Source organism: Panthera leo, chromosome C1 (genome assembly GCF_018350215.1).
Source record: "Panthera leo isolate Ple1 chromosome C1, P.leo_Ple1_pat1.1, whole genome shotgun sequence".
NCBI classification, from domain to species: Eukaryota; Metazoa; Chordata; class Mammalia; order Carnivora; family Felidae; genus Panthera; species Panthera leo.
In genome coordinates this window covers 177,490,746-177,514,813 of record NC_056686.1, presented here as the reverse complement: position 1 = coordinate 177,514,813, position 24,068 = coordinate 177,490,746, and the positions used below count along the sequence as shown (strand labels likewise).

The window sequence follows — 24,068 nt, the reverse complement described above, 5'->3', positions numbered from 1 at the left end:
AAATATGTGAACATTAAAATTCACTGGTAAATATAAATCTAGCTGTAAAATGCTACGCTGGTTTGCATAATTCTCAGAAAAATGTTCTTGAATGAACTTCAGAGAAGTTCCTCTACAAAATCAGTGCTGTTCATGGTTAATACATGGATTAATTAATACAAAAGATTTAGTACTGACCAAAAAAAAAAAAAAATGAATTTGCTTTCTTGGGTACATTATCCACTTGTTTGAAAACAAAGTATATTCTTGAAAAATAAATATTTGATTAAAAACTAACTAATGTAAAGCATGAGATGTAATATAGATTGTCAGCAACAAACTGTTCCTCATGGCATGTGTAATTTTGGTTTGCGGTCAATTTTTTTTTTTTTTCTCAAGTGATCTTAGTATTTTTGTTGGAACCATCTGGCAATACTATTTCCAAACATGCATTGGAAGTTCCAGTATGGAACTCTGCGTGGAGCTATGCAAATAAGGTCAGGGATAGTTAGAGCTATAAACTATAATTGACGAAGATGTTAGTTGAACAGAAGGTCCTCTATTTGCCAAGCACTGTGCTAGATGCTTGAAACAGAAAACTCAGTCGAGTGTAGATTTTAAAAAGCTCAAAGAGTCTGAGAGCTCTTTTAAGCATTAAAGGCACTGATACAAGGGACGATCAATTCAAAACGGAGGGGAAGAGGACAATAATGAAAATCATGGGCCATAAAGAACTAAGAGGATTGAAGAAAATAAAGGCTGGCCAAGAGTTATAAAACTTCCATTGCAGAGATACTGGAGGTTCGGCTAACACCATCACAATGTCTAGTAGCTTTAGATTTTCTCTGATATAATTATTATATCAAATGTTGAACTGATAGGGAAGGTCATTGAAAAACCGTGACTTCCGGTTACCTACGAGCTGGATCCTCTCAGGCAGAGGCTGTCCTCCTGTCGCTGGACTGTGGGTTCCACTTGCCTTTCCAGCTCCCAGAGTCGGCTCCAGACGCACAGTCTTGAGATGATGATGTGATATTGAAAATACCTGCACAGTATACACGATTGAATCCCGGGTTAGGGCACTTTTTTACATTTTTAAGATTTGATGGCGCAGGGATCCATTTGTCTTGCTACCGCCCAATACAAGCCCTCTAGGCGAGTCCTCCTTGCATATTAAAACTGTCCCGTGCCAACAGGGAGTGGCCTGCCTCTTTCTTTGGTCTCTTGCTGCCCTCTGTGCACGGGGCGATTTCAGATTTCAGGGAAGCTCCTGAGAGCGATGCGAACTGACAGAGCAAACTCAACTCTCAATTAGCTCTCATTCCCTGGGGTGGTTTCCATCATTCTCAGTATTTTAGATAACCACATAACTTGTACTTGAAAAATATTTATGCAGAACTATCTATGTCACACGACAGTTCTTAAATCTTTAAGGGAGAAAATTTTTAAAGAACTGCTTAATAGCTCTGCACATCCTAAACCCAGTAATTCCATCTTCTTTTTTTTTCAGCTTATTTCTTTATTTTGAGAGAGCGAGAAAGCGGAGAAACTGCGAGAGTGAGCGGGAGAGGGGCAGAGAGAGGAAGCGAGAGAGAGAGAGAGAGAGAGAGAATCCCAGGCAGGCTCTGTGCTGTCAGCTACATCTCACAAACCATGAGATCATGATCAGAGCTAAAATCAAGAGTTGACTACTGAAACAACCGAGCCAGCCGGGCGCCCTCCCCTAATAATTCCCCTTCTAAGGAGAAATCTTTAAAAAAAACCTTGCATTTATGGGCAAAAATAAGTGTAGAGAATACTCTTTGCTGTATTGTTTATAATAGGTAATGTTGGGTAACTTTAGTGGAAGAAATAAAGGATGGTTCTTTCCTTCCTTTACATTTTAGGGTTTGTCTAATTGTTCTTCCTTGTTTATTTTTTAAAATTATCTTTTTTAAAATTATCTTTAAATTCAATTTGTCTAGCTCTAAGGAAAATGTTCATTAGTATGTTTACTGGTTTTGCCTTAAATTTACACATTGACTTAAGAGAATTGACATCTCTACAAGGTTATGCCATTCTCTCCAAGAACAAAGAATATCTTTCCATTTGTTTTTTTCTTTCTTTCACGTAGTTCACAGAGACATCCTTCTCTCACAGATTGCTGACATTGGTAAGGTGGAGCCTAATCTGATTGAGGGGAAAGAGTGGGCATATGACCCAGGCTCTACCCATCAGAGTAAGTGTTGGGCTCAGGGAGAGATATATGACCTGACCCGGACCGATGAAACTGCCTGAGAACTCTTTCTGGATCTATTAGAAGAGACACTCTGCTAGTGTTACTAAGTCAGCAGCGTGTAAGCTTTCAGTTATTTGGGAAGACGCTATGAACAAAGTCAACACCAAGGAAAAGGCAGTTCAAATAATGGAGTGAGTCAGGTGCCTGACAACAATCTTCACATACCAGGATCCAGCCTTCCTGACTGTGCACACTGGAATCCATGCATTTATTTTCTTTAAGCCAATTCAAGTTGAATTTTTATTACTTGCAACTGAAAGAGACAACAGGACTAAGATAATACTTTTTTTTACTAGTTTAGAATTCCATGTAGAGCATGATTCTGTTGTTATCGAATCATTTCTGTCTTCTACCTTGGTCACTCATATGTCACTTCATCTGGATCAAAGTCTTGAGATAGGGAAAGGACATAGTGGGCGATTTCCAAACCCTTTTCTCCCTAGAGAGAGCTCAGGTCAGCAGCCGCACACGTCACTTTCTTTGCAAACTGTTTTGTCTCTGTAGCCGGACAAGAGGTTCTTTACTTAGGGGATGTAATTAAACTCGTAAGCATGTAATTAAACATGTAAAGATTCAGCTCAGGAAGAATGAGCCTTTCTCAGCCTAGTCCTTTCCAGCCACCAGACAATTTCATGTGCATGAGACTCCTGATAACAGCGAGCCTGATATGTCCTTTATTTCTGAACATAACGATCAGCCTCCTGGTTATTGCTTTACAAAGTGGAGATATGCTGTGTTACTGATTAAACACATATAAAGGACAGAAGGTATGAACCTGGAGCCACTGTTGCTAAGCAGTTTAAATATGTGCAACCAAACACTACAAGATAACTTTAATATACTGGTCCTCATTTCACATATTCCACTGCTTATGTCTTGCACCACAAAACACAAAGAGGCCCGTAATACAAGAGACCCAGCAAATGCACAGACAACATTTCCCAGCAGGGGCCTCAGCCTCTCACAGTGTGGGGCTCTGCCTCTCAGTGATGTGAAAAGCCTGTCACCGACTGACTTTCCAGCTGATGCTGCAGCCTTCTTACATTCTGGATAAGCAATTTCTATACTGTTAGTTTCTCACATGAATTTCACAAATGCTTCAGATGAATTTGGCACAACCTAGTCATCCAAAATTTCTGAAGAAATGACATTTCTGTCCCTCGGAAAGTAAAGTAAACTCGCAAATGCATTTGAGAATTTTGCTTTAAATATTATGTTACAGATTTCAGTTACATTGTATCTATTGGCAGTTATGACCTTATTTCTCTTTAGTCATTCTATATTATATGACATATAGTCTCTAAAAAAATGTATCAGAATCTCTAGAAAACTGTAAATCATTACTTGCTCCTATCCATTCCTCTACCTTAAATTATTAGGGATTTATGATGTGCTCAATTTCTTAAATTCTGCACTAAAGAGCTTTCATTCTTTATTCCATTCTTCCTCCTTCATTTCCTTCCCTTTTTCATTGTCTGCCTCTTGTCCTTTCCCCCTTATTGTGCAAGGTCTTTTGCTGGGCTCTGGGTTAATACATATGCATATATGAATTTTGGTGATAGAATTAAACTAATCTGTTATAGGTACATCGACCTGACCCTAAGCTTTGCTTACTGAAGGATTTAGAATGTATTCGTATATTGGGGTGCCTGGGTGGCTCAGTTGGTTAAGCATCTCACTCTTGGTTTCAGCTCAGGTCATGATCTCTTGGTTCATGGGTTCAAGCCCTGAGTCAGGCTCTGTGCTGACAGTGCAGAGCTTGCTTGAGATTCTCTCTCTTTCTCTCTCTCTCTCTCTCTGCCCCTCCTCTCTCTCTCTTTCTCAAAATACATCAATAAACTTAAAAAAAAAAAAGAATGTATTCAGATATCTCGATGGATGGTGGACCAAGCCAACCAGGAGCCCATTTCCAGCAGAAAAAAAAAAAAAAGAAAAGAGAAAAAAAATATTGAGAAAGAATTCATTCTTTTTTTTTTTTTTAAGTTTATTTATTTATTTTGAGAGAGACAGTGCAAGCACGGGAGGGGCAGAGAGAGAGGGGGACAGAAGATCCAAAGTGGTCTCTGTGCTGTCAGCAGTGAGCCAAATGCGGAGCTCAAACCGTGAGATCATGACCTGAGCCAAAATTGGATGCTCAACAACTGAGCCACACAGGTGCCCCAAGAAAGAACTCATTCTAAGAGAAGAGAGAGTCAAGATGCACATTTTAGTCATAGGGATGAGGGTACAATAAAAGAGTGAGAAAGCCAGGTGATGTCACCACCATGGTTGAGTAGGAGACACCAGCCTCTGCCTCCCCCCCCAAAAGATCAACAAATACATAGCCATCCATGAACAAATATAGTTCTGGAAGAGCTTAGACGTTCACTTAGGAAGTTCAGATTTGAATGAAAATCTTCTGAGAATAACAAAGCTAAAAAAGGGAGGAAGAACTTCATTTTCCCTGCATCATCTCACCCTCCAGGCTGATGTTACACAGCACCAAGAAGGAACTTCCCAGTTCAAAAGAGTCCCCTTACCAGGAAAGGGAGAATAGGGTAAGCAGCCAACTTTGCCAGCCTTTCATGGATCTACAAAAGACCCTCTTCAGTTTCATTTTATCCACAGACCAACAAAACAGAGACATTTAGAGATGGCTAGGAACCAAAACAGAAATTTTGGAGCTGAAGAATAGAATGACTAAACTGAAGAATTCAATATAGAGCTTCAATAACCAACTAGTTGAAGCAAAGAAAGAATCAGTGAATTCAAGGACAGACCATTTGAAAATATCAGTCAGAAGGGCAAAAATGAAAACTAATGAAAAGGAATGAAGAAAGCCTATAGGACTGATGAAACACAATAAAAAAAACAACCTATGGATTACTGGAGTTCCAGAAGGAGAAAAGAGGGAGAAAGAAGCAGAAAGCTTATCTAAAGAAATAATGGCTGATAACTTCCCAAAGCTATGGAGAGATTTCAACATTCGAGTTCATGAAGCTCATAGGTTCTCCCAAAATTTAAACCCAAAATGATTTTCTCCGAGACACATTATGATAAAACTGCCTAAAATTGAAAACAAAGAAAGAACCTTGAAAACAGCAAAAAGAAGCTTGTCACTTACAAGAGAACCCCAAGAGGCTGTGAGAAGATTTCTCAGCAGAAACCTTAGAGGCCAAGAGAGAGTGAGACAATTTATTCAAAGTACTAGGAAAAAAAGTTGCCATCCAAGAATACTTTTCCCAGTAAATATGTCTTTCGGAATGAGAGAAAAACACTCCCAAACAAAAGCTGAGAGTTCATCACCTTACAAGAAATGCTGAAAGTTCTTCAAGCTGTAATAAAAGGATGTTAGCTAGTACCATGAAAATCTATGAATATATAAAACACAATTGCAGGGGTGCCTGGGTGGCTCAGTCAGTTGAGCGTCCGACTTTGGCTCAGGTCATGATCTCACAGCTCCTGAGTTCAAGCCCCACATTGGGCTTTGTGCTGACAGCTCAGAGCCTGGAGCCTGCTTCATATTCTGAGTCTCTCTCTCTATGTCTCTGCCCTCTCCCGCTCATGCTGTCTTTCTCAGTCTCTCAAAAATAAATAAACATTAAAAAAAATAAAAATAAATAAATAAAACACAATTGTAAAGATAAGTGTATCATTAAATTCAGAATTCTCCAAAACTGTAATATGATGCACTGTGTTAATCACTGAACTCTAATGTAGAGCTAAAAGGACAGAAGCTGTAGCTATAATACTTTGTCAATGAATACATAATGTAAGAACATGTAAATTGTGGCATAAAAACATAAAAGGTAGGGAGGAAGTAAAATGACAGAATTTGGGTATTCAGTTGCAGGTTAAGTTGCTATCAGCTTAAAACAGGCTCTTATACCTATAAGATGTTTCATGCAAGCCTCAGGGTAATCACCAAGCAAAGACCTATAGTAGATACAAACAAGATAAAGATAAGGGAATCCAAGTATACCACTATGGAAAATCATTAATTTACGAAGGAAAATAGCAAGAAATGAACAAAGGAACTACAACCAGCCAGAAAACAACTAACAAGATAGTAATAGTAAGCCCTAACCTATTAATAATTACTTAAAATGTAAATGGATTAAATTTTCCAATCAAGAGGCACAGAGTGGCTGAATGGATAAAAAACAAGACTAACTATATGCTGCCTACAAGACATTTACTCAGCTTTAAGGATATTTGTAAGCTCAAAGTGAAGGGATGGAAAAAGATATTTTATGCAAATAGAAACCAAAAGAGAGCAAGATTAGCTATACTTCTATCCAACAAAATAGATTTTTAATAAAAATTTTAACAAGAGAAAACAGTCATTATATAATGATAGAAGGGTTAACTTATGATGATAGGGAGTTGATTTCTCACAAAATGTATAATAATAAATTGTATAAATATAAATGCAACCACCATTGGGTCACCTAAATATGTTAAGCAAATACTAAAAGATCTTAGGAGAGTAATAGAAAACAATACAATAATAGTAGAGACTTCAATATCTCACTTTCAACAATGGATACATTATCTTGACAGGAAATAAATAAAAAACATTAAACCTGAGCTATACTTTAAACCAAATGGGCCTAAAAGACATATACATAACATTCTATCCAATAGTGATAGAACACACATTCTTCTCAAATGTATACTGAACATTCTCCAGGATAGATCATATGTTAGGTCATAAAACAAGTCTCCACAAACTTGAAAAGACTGAATCATACCAAGTACATTTTCTGACCATAATGGTATGAAACTAGAAATCAATAACAAGAGAAAAACTGGAAATTTGACAAACATGTGGAAATTAAACAACACATTCCCAAATAGCCAATGAGTGAAAGAAATAATCAAGAGGGAAATAAAAGTATATCTTAAATAAAAATGGAAGCATGACATACCAAAACTTATGAGATGTAGCAAAAGCACTTCTAGGTAGGGAGTTTATAGCAGCAAGTGTTTACAACCAAGATTGGAGAAGAAATAAATGAAATAGAGAATAAAAATAATTTTTAAAAAATCAACAAAACTAAGAGTTGGTTTTTTGTAAAGGTAAATAAAACTGACAACCAGGCTAATCTTTAGCCAGGCTAACCAAGAAAAAAAGAGAGAGAGAGAGTACTCAAATAACTAAAGTTAAAAATGAAAGAAGAGAAGTTAAAACTGATAGCACAGAAATACAAAGGATTATGAGACTACTATGAATAATTATGCATCAACAAACTGAACAAACTAGAAGAAATGATAAATTCCTAGAAACATATAACCTACCAAGACTGAATCATGAAGAAATAGAAAATCAGACCAATAGTAAGTAAGAGGATTGAATTATTAATCAAAAATCTTCCAATAAAGAAAAGCTTAGGACCAGATGTCTTCACAAGCGAATTCTACCAAACATTTTAAAAAGAACTAGTATAAATTCTTCTCAAAATCCTTCCCAAAAATTGAAGAGGAGGGAAGACTTTCAAGCTCATTTTATGAAGCCAGGATTTCTCTGATAACAGAGCTGGATTAGGATACTATAAGAAAAGTATAGGCCAATCTCCCTGATGAAAATTCCAAAATTCTCAACAAAATATTAGCAAACCAAATTCAACAGTGCATTAAAAGGATCATACACCATAATCAAGTGGGATTCGTCCCTGGGATGCAAGGATGGTTCAATATATACAAATTAATAAAATATGATGTATCATATTAATAGAATGAAAGGTAAAAATCCTGGTTATCTCAATAGATGCAAAAAAGTCTTTGACAAAATTCAACATCCTTTCACGATAAAAACTGTCAACAATGTGGGTACAATAAAAACATACTTCAACATATAAAAGCCATATATGACAAGCCCACAGCTGACATCATACACAGCAGTGAAAGTTTGAAAGTTTACCTTCTAAGATCAGGAACAAGGCAAGCGCCCACTATCACCACTCTTATTCAGCAGAGTACTAGAAATCCTAGCCAGAGCAGTTAGGAAAGAAAAAGAACTAAAAGGCGTCCAAAACTAAAAGGAAGAAGAAAAATTGTCTCTGTTTGCTGGTGACCTATTCCTGTCTATAGAAGATCCTTAAGACTCCACCTAAAAACTGTTAGAATAAACAAATTCAATCAAGTCTCAGGATACAAAGCCAGCATACAAAACTCAGTTGTATTTATATACACTAATAATAAACTATTTGAAAAAGAAATAAAGAAAATAATCTCATTCACAATAGCATCAAAAAAGGTAAAATACTTAGAAATAAATTTAACCAAGGAAGTGAAAGATCTATACATCAAAAATTGTGAGACATTGATGAAAGAAATTGAAGAAAACATAAATACATAGAAAGATATCCATGTTTATGGATTGAAAGAGTCAATATTGTTAAAATGTCCACGCTATCCAAAGCATACCACAGATTCACTGCAATCCCTATTAAAATTCCAATGTTTTTTTTTTTTACAGAAACAGAAAAAAATAATCCTAAAATTTATGTGAAGCCTCAAAAGACCCAAGTATCCAAAAAAAATCTGGAGAAAGAACAAACTTGAAGGCATCACACCTCCTGATTTCAAACTATATTCAAAGCTATGGTAATCAAAACAATATGATACTGGCATAAAAGAGATACATAGGCCAATGGTACAGAATGGAGAGCCAAGAAATAAACCCATGTACATGCAGTAGACTAATATTTGAAATACTCCATAGTGAAAGAATAGTCTCTTCAATAAAAGGTATTGAGAAAACTAGATGTTCATATGCAGAAGAATGAAATTAGACCCCTATCTTAACACCTCTCACAAATATTAACTACAAACGGAGTAGGGACTTAGCTCTACAACCTGACACCATGAAACTCCTAGAAGAAAATATAGGGGAAAAAACTCTAAGACATTAATCTTGGCAAATGGTTTTTGAACATGGCAACAAAAGCACAGGCAACAAAAGCAAATATCAATGACTCAAAAGCTCTGCACAGCCAAAGAAACAATCAACGTAATGAAAAGGCAGCCTATGGGATGGGAGAAAATATTTACAAACCATGTATCTAATAAAGGGTTAATATCCAAAATATATATGGGACTCCTACAACTCAATAGCAAAAATTAATTAATTAATTAATTAATCCAATTTAAAAATGGGCAGAGGAATGAATAGACATTTTCCAAAAAAAATAAAAATCCAAATGCCAACAGAGACTTGAAAAGATGTTCAACATCACTAATCATCAAAGAAATGCAAATCGAAACCACAGGGAGATATTACTTCACACCTGTTAGAATGACTATTATACAAAACAAAACAAAACAAAAAACAAGAGATAGCAAGTGTTGGTGAGGACATAAAAAGAAAGAGAACCCTTGTGCCCTATGCGTACAGCCACCCTGGGAAACAGTATGGAAGTTCCTCAGAAAATTAAAAGTAGATATACCATATGATCCAGTAATCCCATTTCTGGATATATACCCAAAGGAAATGAAATCACCATCTCAAAGAGTTAACTTCACTCCCATGTTCATTATAGCATTATTCACAATAGCTAAGACGTGGCTGCAACCAAAGTATCTGTCAGTGGAAGAATGGATAAAGAAAATATGATATATGCACAATAGAATAGTATTCAGCCATAAAAAAAAGAAGGAAAGCCTACCATTTACAACAATATGAATCTTAAAGAGAATTATGCTAAGTAAAATGTCAGACAGAGAAAGACAAATACTGTATGAGCTCATTTATATATGTGACCTAAAAAAGCTGAAACAGAGAGTAGAACAGCAGTTGCCAGACTGGGTGAAGGACGAGGGAAATGAGGAGATGTTGGTTAAAGGGTGCAAGCTTCCAGTTACTAGAGGAATTCATTCTGGAGATCTAATGTACATCATGCTGACTATAGTAAACTATATGTTTTGAGTATTGGATACTTGAAAATGGCCATAAGAGCAGATTTTAAATGTTCTCACCATAACAACAACAACAAAATGGTAGTTATATGAGGCAAAGGATGTGTTACCTAACCTTACCGTGGTAAACGTTCCACAATATTTATGTCTATCAAGTCACTGCATTAGACACCTTACGCTTCCACAATGTTATATGTTAGTTATATTTCAGTAAAACTGGGTGGTGGAAAGAATGAGAAATGCTAAAGCAGACAGAGATTTAGAAGAGCAGAGTGGTTGGCATTGAAACCATCAGCCTTAGCGGCATCAGAAGGTGGCACTCTCAGTATATATTATGCATGCTCTCACAGCCCTAGCTGCCCTGAGCCCAGATTTAGGGACAGATTCAGCTGCTTCACTACCACATCTTACAGTCTCTAATACTAGGCAGTACTAGGTACTAAGGCAGTGGGGGCATCAACAAGAAAATAGTAGGTTCGTGAGGTCATCGACCAGTAACACTGACCATCATTGATGGATATCCGTGGACACTGCCAGAAGCTTTGGTGTTTCATGCTCTAGCAGCAACAGGAGATAGCAGCACACCCAGGGTCTGGAGGGAACTATCTCCCAGGACTCATCATCAGAAGCTGATGATGTGCCTGTATTGCTAATCATTATTATGCCAGCATCTAACACAGTATACCTAACACATAGTAGGTATACATTGAATATTTATGGTATGTATGAGTAAATAATGGACGGATGAATGAATGGATGGATGAATGAACTAGAAAATATCTACACCACTGGAGATACGTTTTCATATAAAGGAATAAACTCCAAGGGCTGTCTTTAAAAATGTACGAAGGGAATATTTATGAACACTTAAAATTCCAGAAGTCTGGGGGAGGCAGAATTGGCATTTGATTGTAAGTAGAATCCTAATCGAGGATATTGGACTCATGTTTGAAAGAAAAGCCACATGAATAGAGAAGATGATCAGCCACGTAAGCAGGGGAAGAAGGAGGATCCCAGAGGAAGAAAATGTTTACAAATAACTACGCAAGTGTTATCTACAGAAAAAGAAATTCTGACTGAACAGTAACATTTTCAATTTCTTGGCAACATTATCCCTAGAGTACCTCAATCCATCCCAACTGGGGGACGCTTCTTGAGTCAAATCACTCCTAATATTTGGATTCATTGCTTACCAATCTTCTACCATTTCAGGCATTTGGTTATAATGCTCTCTAAAATTTGGCAAATTTTCCCATAGGAGACAAGCCTCTGAGAGCCCAGTCAATGCTAGGCCACCTTAAGGGATGGTGCTATCTCGGTATGCTGGCATAGTGATGCCGTCATGCAATGCCCTCATGGTGGTGGAACTCTCAGGGTCAGTATTACAAGCTGTGGAAAGTGTTGATGACTAGCCAGTGTATTAGACTTCTCTGCCTTGCCCTGTGCCTTTTCCAGCATAACCTGTCTCCCAGAGAGCCAGAAGAGGAGAGGAGGAAAATGGTGGATACCTCTTGTCAACCCGTGGTTTCTAGTCAACACGAGAAACATTCTGGAGTCCTCCAGATATGTGTAACGAACTTTTAAATCTCTGAATTTTTCTACAGAGTAAATAAAAGCAGAATCAGAGAAAATCCATTCTGGGTCTGCCACTATGATTATTCTTTGCTGGGCCAGGGTCTCTGGTAAACTTTGTTTACCCTGTGATTATCCCAAATCTAATAAAAGTCAAAGTTACTTACTACTTGTTTCTGTGCATCTCATCAAATTATCAATTACCCCCAAATTACCAAGTTCATAGTTCACTGGTTATCTTGGTGCCTCTGAAACATTTGACATCGTAGATCGCCAGCTCTTCATGTAAACTTCTTTCTCATTAGACATGGTGATGTGACAACATGCTGCCTCCCTCCCTTTCTCTCCAGTAGCTTCTTCATTAATTCTAATTTCTCCTCCTTGGGGCGCCTGGGTGGCTCCGTCGGCTGAGCGTTTGACTTCGGCTTGAGAGGCCTGAGAAAATTAAAACTTAAAAGCTTAAGTTATGGGAAACTGAAACCTAACCAAGCTTAACCAGCTTGTTCCGCTTCTGTACAATTGCTTGGCGCGCCCATGTATTCCTGATCAATCATTGTTGCCTGGCACATCCGTATATTCCTGATCAACCATTGTTACTTGGCACATCCGTGTACTCCTGATCAATCATTGTTGCCTGGCACATCCGTGTATTCCTGATCAATCATTGTGATACCCGTACCCCCGGTTGTGGTCTGACCTAAAGGCAGGAACCAATCGAATACTGTTAAGTGTCCAACTTTAAACACCAACCAATCGCAGCTCTGTAACTGTGGAAAATTCCTGATTTCCTCATGACTTGTTTGTACCTGTCTATAAAAGGGGTGTAAAAACCTCTCTCAGGACCTCTCGGCGTCACCGGCAACGAGGGCGCAGAGGTCCAGGTTCGAACCTGCAATAAATGACCCTTGCTGCTTAGCTTTGACTCTGGACTCTGGTGGTTCGTTTTTGGGGGTCTCTTAGACTCTGGGCGTTTCAGGCTCAGGTCACGATCTCTCAGTCTGTGAGTTCGAGCCCTGTGTCGGGCTCTGTGCTGACACCTCAGAGCCTGGAGCCTGCCTCAAATTCTGTGTCTCCCTCTCTCTCTGCCCCTCCCCCACTCATGCTCTGTCTCTCTCTCTCTGTCAAAAAGAAATAAAAACATTAATTTTTTTTTTTTAATTCTAATTTCTGCTCCTCATACTAACTGACGTTTTGGTCTTCAGACTTCTACTCTCTGTCCTTTCTCCTAGCCAGTCCTGACCTATTCTGACTATTCCAACAACACTCCACCAGTATTTATTCACTGAGCAGCTCCTGTGTGATATCTATCATCTCCTTACTTGTGGCTCACTCCCAGCCCTGACTGGTGTCTTGAACTTTAGATTCATGCCCATACCAAAATTTCTGGATATTTACACGTTGGTGGCCTTAACATTGCCTCCAAAGCACAGTAAAAACAATTGTAAATTCTGTCACAAGTAACAAGATACACAAATCAAAATAGCCTAAACATACACGGAAATTATTGACTTAATTCCAGGTATACAGTAAATTTCAGGATTCTGGATTCTTCTTTGTACCCATAAAGGTCACAAAAGCAAAAATATGGAAAGGGGAAGGCCGGGGGCACTGGTGCAAGTTGTTAGACTGCATGCTACTGTCAGAAGTTGTTTCCATGGACCTAGAAATTCCATCACCATCCAGCCACCACAACCACTGAGAAACCCACCTTTTCTTATACCAGACAGGCCCTTTTGGTCCTTTACCCTGGACCTGTAATATTCTGGACAAGTTGTGTTCTCAATTGTGTTACATGTGTAACATATATATACAATAAATCATCTCTTCTGCTGTTTTAAAAACAAAAATCCTGGGGCGCCTGGGTGGCTTGGTCGGTTAAGCGTCCAACTTTGGCTCAGGTCATGATCTCATGGTCCGTGAGTTCAAGCCCCGCGAGCTGTGCTGACAGCTCAGAGCCTGGAGCCTGCTTCAGATTCTGTGTCTGCCTCTCTCTCTGACCCTCCCCTGTTCATGCTCTGTCTCTCTCTGTCTCAAAAATAAATAAACGTTTAAAAAAAAAAAAAATTAAAAAAAAAAAATCCTCAGATGAGTTTCCTCATGGTAACAAAATGGTTGCAGCAGTTTCAGGACCCCATAATCTGAAATTTTGGAGATCACTGCGGCTAGAAAAATGCTTTTAGCCATTAATTAAGGCCACAGCTCCAGGCTTATTCCTGAATCAGTTATTGGGCAAGAGGATGTGATCATCATGATTAACTTAGGCCAAGCAGAGTCCTTCTCTAAAGCCAGAGGTGAGGCCAATCCCACCAAAAGCATGGCTGCTACAACATGGAACAGAATGGAATGGATGCCAGAAAGGCAACCCATAGTTTTAGCTACATCTTGTCTATGTATTTGGGACCCAGGGAAAAGGAAGAATTCTGTATAGTTAAGTTTATAAATAGGTAAGGGTTCACTTCACTCCTTATGTATATTAACCAGTTTATTTTTTTTTTTAATTTTTTTTTAACGTTTATTTTATTTTTGAGACAGAGAGAGACAGAGCATGAATGGGGGAGGGTCAGAGAGAGGGAGACACAGAATCTGAAACAGGCTCCAGGCTCCGAGCTGTCAGCACAGAGGCTCGGGGCTCAACGCGGGGCTCGAACTCACGGACCGTGAGATCATGACCTGAGCCGAAGTCGGCCGCTCAACCGACTGAGCCACCCAGGCGCCCCAATATATTAACCAGTTTAAATGATATAGTTCAAAAGTGTATTCTTTATATCTCTGACTTTTAACAGAAGTATACAAAACACAATTTAAGCATTTAATGATGATTTGAGGTCATCATGATGTAAATGTATTACTGGGTTTTTGGGGGGTTTGTTTTTTTGTTTTGGTTTGGTTTCTGTAAATGTATTATGGTACCAATTACAATGCAGTGACTGACCCCAGTAGTTACCGAGCTGTGCGTGGCGGTGGCCAATTAGATGATTCCAGAGCACTATGCACTTTAACACATGTTACCAACTTTTTGTGACTTTTCTTTCTCGTCCCTTTCTCCAAATTGCCATTTCTAATCTGCAGTGGAATTGGGAACCACATAATGAAGCTTCAAAAATTATGTATAAATTAAAAGTAAAACTGAAATTGCCTAGGAGGAAATAACGCCGAAATGCAAACGGGTTGCCTCGGGACATTAACTTGTTTTTATTGATTTTTGTTTTCTCAGTATTTTTTTGTTCTATAATGACTACGAGTAGCTTTTATGATCTCTCCCTCACACACACACACCACACACACATGCAAAACTAACAAAGTAAACACGATTTGGGTGGTGACTTAGAGTTCCCCAAGTGGAAAAATGTCCCAGGTATTACTTCCACAGCGTGTGACGGTTCCTCTAGGAGATTGGAGGCCTTGTTGTTGATTTCCTGATTCCTGTTCTTTGGTGTGCTCTGAGACAGGAAGTATACATGCTTGAGAAGAGATCATGGGAAAGTCAGAACATACGAGAGGGAAGGTCCACTGCCTACCTACCGTGAGGCCTCGAGCTGGTGGGTCACACCAGGCAGAGGCTGGCCCTCAGCCTTACAGATGGGGAAACCCAGTTTGGCCTGTGCCCCGGGGTTGGACAGATCATGAGGATGATGACTCAACACTGTGGAAGCTCCTAAGTGACACATGTGCTTCTTACCCAGAATTCCAATTTAATGACAGACAATGAAAAGAGAGCTGCTACTCACAGGAATTTCTCTCCCGGCATAGAAGCCATATGGGGAGCCAAATTATAACTAGAAGATTGATTTGGTAAGCATAAAATTAGAACAAACTACAAAGTGGCGAAACATTAAAATAGCCTGGTACCTCCATTCATCATCACACTGGGTTTTATCTGCTAACCACACTGGCTTGCCTCATAAGGCCTTAGGCCACACCAAACACTGTGTTGTGGGCACTTTCTAACTTTGTCTCTATGACTCTCCATTTTGTTTACTTCCTTACCAAAGAGCCTCCTTTCTAATGAGCTGTCCTTTCTTCAGAGAACGTGTTGTACTTTCACAGGTTATAGATAAAGATTACTGCTCTTAAAGTTACTTTGCATACTTGTCTAAGCATAGCTCTGGGAGAGCCATTTTCAAGTTCCAGGGTTGCCCCATGGTTACCTCCCATTCTACATTCTACCTTCAACTTCTAAGAGAGCTGACATCCAGATAGAAAAGGATTCAGATAGAGGCACCTGGGTGGTTCAGTCGGCTAAGCGTACAACTTCAGCTCAGGTCATGATCTCACAGTTTGTGAGTTCGAGCCCCGCGTCGGCCTCTGTGCTGACAGCTCAGAGCCTGGAGCCTGTTTTGGATTCTGTCTCCCTTTCTCTCTGCCCCACCCGTGCTCACACTCTGTCTCTGTCTCTCTCAAAAATAAACATTAAAAGAAAAGAAAAGAAAAGAAAAGAAAAGAAAAGAAAAGAAAAGAAAAGAAAAGAAAAGAAAAGGGTTCAGATAAAACCGAACTCATTATTTTCCCCACAGCTCCCCCACCGAGAGCCAACTAGTTCCCCAAACTAACTTAAAAAAAAAAAAACTAGTAATATGCTTACTGTATACTCTTTTCCTTCTGCTGCCCCTTATTCTTGGGGTGACCAAGTCTTGTTTGCTCCTTCTGCTCAGTGTCTTTCCCATGCATCATTTTCTTTCCACTCTCATTGCCCCACTATTTTTTTTATATCAACCTGAATTTCTGCAATAGTCCAGTCATTTCTTCCCTTGCCTCCTGTCTCTTCTCCTCTACCCTCATCTACATATTAATCTTCTAGAAACTTTCTCATGCAAGATATTTAAGGGCTCCTTATTCCACAAAGAATGAAGTACAAAGCCTTGGACCAGTGCTCAAAGCCCTCCCAAATTTGGCCTGTTTTGTCTTTACTTTCTCAACATGAGACTCCTCAACCTGAACCCACCTTTTCAGCCTCTGTACATCCTCTGGATAAAGGAAAAAGTCAAAGACAAACGATGCTTATGTTTTGCAATCCAAATCTGTAGAGAAGAAGTCTCAGAAATTAACACCAACAGATACAGTTTGCAGATTTTCATTTTAACAGTTCATTCAGCTTTTTTTTTTCTAATTTCCTACATTTACCTTCACAGACACATACATAAACTGATAGAATCATGACTGGTTACCAGGTAATCAAGAGGTTTCCATGGTTTCAGTCATGCTTTTGAAGGAAACCTACACCTGTTCAAGGTAGGTCGTAAACCAATGACAACATTACACAGACATTGAGTAAACTGTATTGACTTGTGACATACCATCATTCATAAATATCCTGAAACAAAAATGTTTCTGACATTTAATGTGATAGAAACTCTGCTTATTTCTTACACATTTCTTATTTCTTACATATGTTCCTGGAGGAACATAATATGAACTGTCAATTTTAGTCACCTTTCGATAAGAGCCCAACACAAAATTATTTGAGTGATAAAGGGAATATATTGACTCACGTAAGCCCAAAGTCCAAAAACGGCTACACGCAGCTGTTCAAACATGGTCACCGGGTCACTTGTCCATATCTCAGTTCTGCATTTCTCTGTGTAGATTCTTTCTACATAGGAGAAAAGATAGTCACCAGCAGCGCAGGCCTGGCAAGCCCAGAAAAAAGATGGTGCCATTTTCCCAATATCAATAAACATCCTAGGTTGAGCTCTCAGTGAGCCACCTCAAGTCTTGTGCCCATTACTGAACCAATCCCTTCTCCCTGCTGAGGCCAGAGGAGGCCATCAGCCCTGTTAATGTGGAGAAATCCACATCAAATTAATTAGAATCTTGGGAGTCTAATGTTTGTCTCTTCCTTTACAGGAATGGAGAAAATATGATTTCCAGAGGAAAACCAAGGTGCTGTCGTCAGAAGAAAGAACAGTTAAGAAACACACAGGTGACTCCTGGGGCAGATTTTTACACTCATGAACATTCCTATTTTCACTTATTTTAATATGCTCCCTAATGAGTCCCCCAGCTTTATAATCAGAAGTTAAGATGAAGTTGGCAATTTGTATCAACTTTGTAACATCCATATCCTTAACCCAGGGATTCTATTTCTAGGAATAATAGCTATGCTAGTTAAGTGCTTCCCTGTGTGCCCAATACTGGCCTAAGCACATTGCACATGACATAGTACACTAGGATGAAGTGGCATTATATCCATTTTTGAGCTCAAGAAGTTGAGCTTAGAGAAGTTAAGTGACTTACACAAAGTTGCACAGCTAATAACAGGGAAAGCCAGAATTCAGCCTTCAACGTCTTCAAAACGATTAGTTACTTCCCTCTTGAGTCTCTGTGGCATATAGTCTCATGAGATTTATTCTGAGAAATACAACAGGTGAGAAAAGATGCACTCCCAGGATGTTATTTATTATTTACGAGTATTTGTCCACAGAACTCAAGTGTGAAATAAAGAATCAATAAATTCTATCAACCTACATAAGTTCCTTCATTACCAGTAGATATATACTAAGTTCCTACTTTATAAAATGCTAAAAGATTAACGGTTGGGGGTGTTTTTGCTCTGGTTTTGATTTTTTTTTTTTGTTTTGGTTTTAGTTTTTTGGTAAGATTATGAAATTATAAGTTTCTTCAAATCAGCTGCCTGAGCTGCAAAAGCATCCACAGTCAAGGTTAATCAAACACAATGCCTTGTGCATTGTTCTATATCTATCACCATGTCAGTTTATCATTTAGGAAAAAATTGAGTACTTAATCTGTACAACCACTCAAAATATATCTTTGTATGGTGTAGCTGTCTGCTATCAGCCCAAAGGGAGACTTAGGCTAAATTATTTAACCTTGGTGATGCTCAGCACTGGAACATTCCATCAGATGGGAAAGTGAGTGGCCTGGAGCCCACGAGGGGCCAGTTTTAACTGCTGAACCCCAGACTGAGGGGCTTCCTTTAGCAGTTAGAAAGCTTCACTCTGCTTCAGGCGCTAAATCAGAACAAAGAGGGGGCCGGCCAGCAATACCCCTGAAGCTTCTAAAGAGTTTAGACCACTACTAGTAAGGACAGCTGGAAAAGTAGACATACTGGTGTAGGTTTCCGACATGCTGCCTGGACTGGGTGGGGGTGGGGGGAACTCAAATGATACACGTCACTAATGCATCATTGTTACTTTTTAAAAAGATGGATATTAGTGCAAAATAAGTCAAGTTTTTACTAGACCTCAGATTTTGCAATTTTTGTTTGTTTGTTTGTTTTTTAACCTCTCACAATGCCTAGGAAGATCAGTTAGTTCATAATCAGTCTCTTTTTCACCATGCCTCCGTTTCTCATTATCCTCAGGAATGGATCTCCAGCAAATATAGTCCTAAAACACTCCTGCAAAGCACACGAAGGAGAAGCTCATTTGCAGGAGAGTAATGATTTAGTCCTGTGAACTTTTCATTTGCATAATCCCCTTGCCTTTCCCCACTTTCTTAAGGTCTTTGATATTTTTTTTTCTCCAAATGACGAGGGTTGGGAGAAAGAATTAAGCAAGCATCAAAGTCCCAGCGCTTGTGTTCTCAGCTATTACATTAATCTTTAAGATTCTCTCTCCCATTTATTAAAAATCAGTGACTCATCCAACTTTACACAGAAATCCACATCAAAGTTAATTAGAATCTTGGGAGTCTAATGTTTGTCTCTTCCTTTATTAATTCCTAGAAGGTTGAAGCAAGGCTCCATGTGTGACTGAGGAAGAAAGAAAAAGAGAAGTTATAGTAGACATGACCTGCCAGTGGCAGGATTCAGAACTGGACCCAAGCTCACTTGGTGCAAAGAAGGACCAGTCTTCTAGGCAGCCCTCCTGATGGTCAGTCAACCTCCTGTGGAACAGAGGTGAATCTTGACCCCAGTCTGAAAGATGGAGGATGGAGGTAAGAATTAAGCAACGGAGAATAAAGCCCTGCTTGCTCATTTCTTTTTCCCTCCTTCCCCTATGATTAGGAAAAGCAGCCAGTTATTCCCATGAACTGACTTTCTCTCCTTCCTTCCCGTGAAGTTTAAAAAACGAAAATACCATGCAGCTTTGCAAAACTTCTACTGGAAGCAGGGGATGGGGGAGAATGCAGGAGATAAGATGGGGGCAAGATGGAAATTATCATGCAGCAAGACATTTTTACAGTTCGTTTCTCCAAGTGTACCTGGACACAAAATGTAGGGAAAGGACATGAGTAGGACAGGGGATTCGATCGAATGTACTTATTAGTGAGAAACTGACAGCAACAGCTCCAGGACTTTATTGCATATTGATTTTGCTTTAGGAGGTTTGTGTAGAAATCACATAAAACAAACTGAGGCGACTAATTTTCTCCCTAAACTGTGCTTGAAAAGTGTTGAGGAATTTCCTACTGTATTTTCTTATTTTAAAAAATTAGTTGCATTACCATCCTAAAGTCTAAAGAAAATGCAACAGGAAAGCCATGAAACCCACACTTCTGTCCCGCAAGAGGCTTGAATCACCCACAGATAAGACAAGTTACAGTTTTAAAACTGCATAATAACTGTATTTCATATTAGTACCTTTGAAACCACTTTTTATAAAGCCATATACTTCTCTGTGCTATATGTAAGGAGATAACTCGAAGTCCTAGGAAAACTTAAAACCAAAGAAAGTCAATAGTGAGTGTAACCCACACTGAAGCAGGCACTGGGCCCCCTGAGAAGTGTCCCTCAACCGGAGAGTACTTGGATCCCCCCACAACCCAGAGGCCACCATGTCTCTGCATGTGCACCTGCTCCCCTCCCCCACCATGCCCTGAACCTGGCAGTGAACGCTCTGCCAGTTGTCCACCCCCTGAATCACCAGGTGAGCCCCGAGGTGCAGGAAGGTAAAATTAAAAAAAAAAAATGTCTCCCTGAGCTCTGGCCTGAGCTCTGTTTGACCCTAGAGGACTCTCAGAGTAACATGCTGGTGCTCTAATGTGGCCCACAGTTGAGTGCATCAGCACTTTCCCTTATCTGCAGCTCTCTCTGTCCCCGGGATCCAGCCAGCACTGCAGGACCAAGGACACATTTGGAGAACAGTCGCTGCAATGTATTCAGGACTTCCTCCCACCCTGATGACTAAGGCTTTGTTCTGGGTCAAGTTCCACATGCTCAGATCCTTTCCTCCCAGGACTTTTCTCTCCCTTTTCCACCACCTTTTTCTCCCCGTCAAAATACAACTGTCAGGCGATCTTACCAGCTTGATGCTCTGGAGCCACAGCAACAAACAAGTCAAGGTCACTTCCCAGGGGGCTCTTCTGCCTCCAGTCAACAAGAAATCCAGTCAAGCTGAAACCCCAGAAGTGTTGATAATTCCAAGGAAGAGACTGGTTGGGGGCACGGGGGGTGGGGGGGGGGGGAAAGAATGCAGAAGGTAATGGGACTTTCAGTCATACTGAAGAGTGGCCACAAGATTACTTTGGAGTAATGAATGGGTGCTTCACGCCATTACGTAGCATGGCTAAATGGTAGCGGTGGGAATGGGCACAAATGGCTTGAATGTGATAAGCAATTTATAATATTCACATTTTCATGTAAGATCACCTAAGACCAAACTTATGCTTCAAAATTTACGTAGCCAAGTTCACGTTGTTATGGCCGCTTTATCACACTTCTACCCATTACTGCCTATTCCCTTTGAGATATTAAAAGGGTTCCTTTCCAGCATCCCTTGACCTTTCCTTCCCCCAGATACCACCTTTAAACTTTGTTTTCATTTTTCAATGCTCAAACCACCCTGCTTTTAAGGATGTGTTGTTTTTTTGTATGAAACAAAGTGATAAACACTGAATTTTGACACACACTCTGCAACACTGATTCAACACATCCAAATGAGACCTTTTGTTTTGATTCAATAACAGAAATCATACAGAGGAGCCGTGCTTTGTGCAGGGATAGGATCTAAAGTCAGCATATAAAATAAAACCCATACGGCACCTGAGTTTATTTAAAAATCCCTTAAACTAATTTGAAAGGCATAGTTTTGCATGTACAGCCCCTTGCAGTAATATACACAGTTGACCCTTGAGCAATGCAGGTTAGGGTTGCTGACTCCTCTGTGCAGTTGAAAATCCACATGTAACTTTTGACTCCCCCCAAACTCAACTACTGATATCCTGCTGTTGACCAGAAGCCTTGCCAATAACAGAAATGGTCCATTAACGCATACTTTGTGTGCTCTATGTATTGTACGCTGCATGAGAGGAAACTACACTTACGGTATTCTACTGTATTTATTGAAAAAATCCACACGAGTGGATCTGAAGTTCAATTCTGTGTTGCTCAGGGGTCAACTGTATATATCGCTTACAAATGATTTCACTTTATATGTAATAGATATGAAAAATATCACCTTCAACATTTTTAATTCCATAAGAAAAGAGAGCGAGATGGGGCGCCTGGGTGGCTCAGTCGGTTAAGCGTCCGACTTCAGCTCAGGTCACGATCTCGCGGTCAGTGAGTTCGAGCCCTGCGTCGGGCTCTGGGTTGATAGCTCAGAGCCTGGAGCCTGCTTCCGATTCTGTGTCTCCCTCTCTCTCTGCCCCTCCCCCGTTCATGCTCTGTCTCTCTCTGTCTCAAAAATAAATGTTTAAAAAAAAAAAAAAAAAGAAAGAAAAGAGAGCGAGAAGTTGGTATTCTTCATTGAGTTCTAGAGGACGTGGTGACTTTGTGTTTAGAGCGCATGTCCTATTAAATAAACACCAAAACTGTGTTTTTAAGAGCAAGAATCGTACGCAGCAAGAGGCTCCACTCTGAGAATCACACAGAAACTGAGACAACCCAGGGCAGCACCAGCTGTTGGTGTCATGGCGGATGCACGATTACGATGAATGTTTTTGCCTTTCTCTCACTTCTCTCTTGCTTGTATCGCCCGGTAGGCTGTCGCTTTGCTAAGCCAAGCACTTTTGGTTGAATTCCCATACATTGAATGTGTATGAAATGCAACTCCACTATAGAAGGAAAAAATTACATATCAGGTTGATTACCCAGCAATGCTTGCTTATTTATCCATTTAATCTAAATACGAAGTTTGACTCCTTTTCACCAGGGGATTGAATCGTCCTGTTGCCACTGCTGCATGCAAACAGATGTCCATACTTACATGCATAATATGCAGGCTTGTGCCACACACACACACACACACACACACACACACACACACACGCACACTGGATTCCACCAAAGGGACGCTAAAGGAAACACCTCCCTCCAAAACCTCCAGTCAAGGCTCATTCAACTTCTTCCCACTAGTTATCAAACCCCTTGGCATCTACAACTCCCACCTCGCCCTCACCGTGCAGCAAAATGTGTCACCCACCTCCCTGTGCGCCTGGAGGCACCTACGTGTGGTCCGCAATGCCCCACTGGCACTGAGCTCTTCTGGGGCCCTACATGCTTCCCGCCCCCATTCGGGTCCCTGCTGTGGTCAGCACTTTTCCAGCCGCCACCTCTTTGCCCTTGCCCCCACCCCGACCCAGCGCTATGGGCGGAGCCTCTATGATTGGTGCCTTTGCTGAGGCAGCCAATGCTACCACTGTGTCTCCCCTAGAAAGACAAGAAGCAGAGGAAAACAGAGGATATTCTTAGGTACTACTCAGCTCTTTCCTTTGACAGTCCAAGGTTTGAATTCCTGGATTATATGGAATCTCGATAATACTACATCAAGTGGGTAAGGGGGGGCCTCGCCAGCAGTAGGACAAATTTCGAGGTGGTTGATTACAGGGAGGCGATTAACATGAAATGAAAACAATCATTTGCATAGCACTTAGAATGGTCTAAGCACTGTTTTAAGAGCTTTACACACATTAACTCACTTAGGGCAATTATTTTGGCCCCTTTCAGTATTAAGAATGTTTGCACCTATGTACAGCCTGCTAGCCACAGCTCCAAATTTTTCATAGAAGTAAAATCCTTTTCTCTCCCATGATCAGTCAGAGTGACAGTTCCATCTTCCGAGTCGGGGCATACTTAGATTACATTGTCCTGACACCTGGCTTCCCCCAAATTCTGAACAGTCCTAGATTGCTAGGTTATAATATAAAGCTTTAGCTTCCTAGGGACAGATAATGTGTCAACTCACATTTTTAAACCTTTTTTTAAATAAAAATGTGTAGGAAATGCTTATATATTAATACACACATATACATATGAATGTATATGTTTATCTCATATATATCTCATAAACATCTCTCTCATATATGAACATATATATGATATATAAACATGTGTATCATATATAAATATATATGTAAACATATATATGATATATAAACATATATGATATGTAAAATATATAAACATATATATCATATATAAACACATATGTGATATATA

General features: G+C 39.7%; 1 long non-coding RNA gene across 2 annotated transcripts; it reads right to left on the bottom strand.

The window, feature by feature from the left end:
• Window positions 1-364: 364 nt before the first annotated feature.
• Window positions 365-21,038, bottom strand: LOC122228079. Of its 2 annotated transcripts, XR_006206389.1 has the most exons (6): window positions 20,932-21,038; window positions 19,518-19,604; window positions 17,218-17,318; window positions 16,671-16,746; window positions 11,944-12,163; window positions 365-1,024 (listed from the first exon to the last, which is right to left on the bottom strand). It is a non-coding gene; the product is annotated as an uncharacterized LOC122228079 (long non-coding RNA). The 2 variants fall into 2 exon arrangements; XR_006206390.1 differs by lacking the exon at window positions 19,518-19,604.
• Between the last annotated feature and the right edge of the window lie 3,030 nt (window positions 21,039-24,068).